The sequence below is a fragment of the Crocodylus porosus genome, unplaced genomic scaffold (genome assembly GCF_001723895.1).
Source record: "Crocodylus porosus isolate Cpor-Errol unplaced genomic scaffold, CroPor_comp1, whole genome shotgun sequence".
NCBI lineage: Eukaryota > Metazoa > Chordata > Crocodylia > Crocodylidae > Crocodylus > Crocodylus porosus.
The window spans coordinates 39364648-39366014 of NW_017728947.1; the positions used below are offsets into that span (position 1 = coordinate 39364648).

Below are 1367 nucleotides of genomic sequence, written 5' to 3' on the forward strand. Positions count from 1 at the left end.
GTAGTATCTGCATGGTAAAAAGAGACTTCAATCAGAGGCTTTTTTTACAGGCCAGAAATAACAGTGACTTGATAATAAAACCTAATAAGTAATTTAAACTGGACTAACCAGAACTACTACCTTGGCTGGTCAAAGCATTTTTTCAAGAAGTATTTTCTAATAAATGGTGTTCTCCTCAATGCAAAATTAAAACAAGGAAATATATTTTCACACATTCAAAACTTTCTGATTTTTTAAAATTGGTTTAGATGCTTTTGTTCTCTCTCAAGCAGAGAAAAATGATGACACTAAAGACAGAGGGTCTAGTAAATATCTCTGAAGTATTCCACAGCAACAATGAATTGGACTTACAAAAGTGTGGCTTGGAAGCTGCAAAACATCAATGGCAATCTGGTGTTTCCAGATATTGTGGAATAATGTATTCCATTAGAGACAGGTTAGAGATAGAAAGACAGGCTGAAGTGTTAACTTCAAAATACTCCAGCTCAAGCTGTCTCAGCTTTGTCCTTGATGTGTGTTTACCTCACATAACTGTTAATGGCTTCCATATAAATCATGTAAACATGAACTCTAGGTATTTTGTTTGATTGTCTTCCTAGATAATAAAACTACCCTACTTTGGAAAACAATGCTATCTTTGATTGTAGAATGGAATTGTAATGCCTTTCCTTGTTATCTAGTCAAACCTCACAAACTAAACTGGATCAATTGACAGGTTATAAAGAAAAAGAAAGTCAATGTAGGAAATGATGCTTATTCATTTATGAAGTTGCATGCATCCCAAAGTGTCAATATCAAAGATTCTGTCTAAGGTCTGACATTTGTTGTCATTATATGATAAGATGTTTAGATCAAATCCAAATGGAAATTTACACTGTATTTACTTGAATTTAAGATGACCTTCCAATAATTAGATTCTATATATGGAAAAATTATAAATTTGTTATAATTTTTCAGGTATACAATCTAGTTACTGGAGGTTTGCCTTAATTTTGTCCCCTTGCCATTGATACAGTAGGGAAAATAAAGCTGGGGGGTCAGGTAGCCCTCTTGCCCCACAACTTCCTTTCCTTGCAACCCCTCCCCACCCCTTACTGTCAGATCTGGCTCTCCCTGAGTACATGGAAGTGAGGTGCAAACTTGAAACGCTGACTTTAAAATAAACATGCTTGGAGTAATTTTGTTAATCTTTTTAATCCAGAATTCATGCATTTTACCTTTTTGTGCACTTTTATGCACATTGGCCTATTTTAATGTTCATTAAAGTGTCACTAAAACTATGCTATTTAGTTAATGCACATTAAAATAAGCTAATGCTCATTAAGCATCACTTAAGAACTGTGGGCACATTTACACGTGCTCCGGGG

At 34.6% G+C, this 1367-nt stretch overlaps 1 long non-coding RNA gene across 1 annotated transcript in view; it reads right to left on the reverse strand.

The window, feature by feature from the left end:
* Positions 1 to 1367, reverse strand: part of LOC109320919 — a 16032-nt gene that overhangs the window by 13417 nt on the left and 1248 nt on the right. The window lies entirely within an intron of this gene.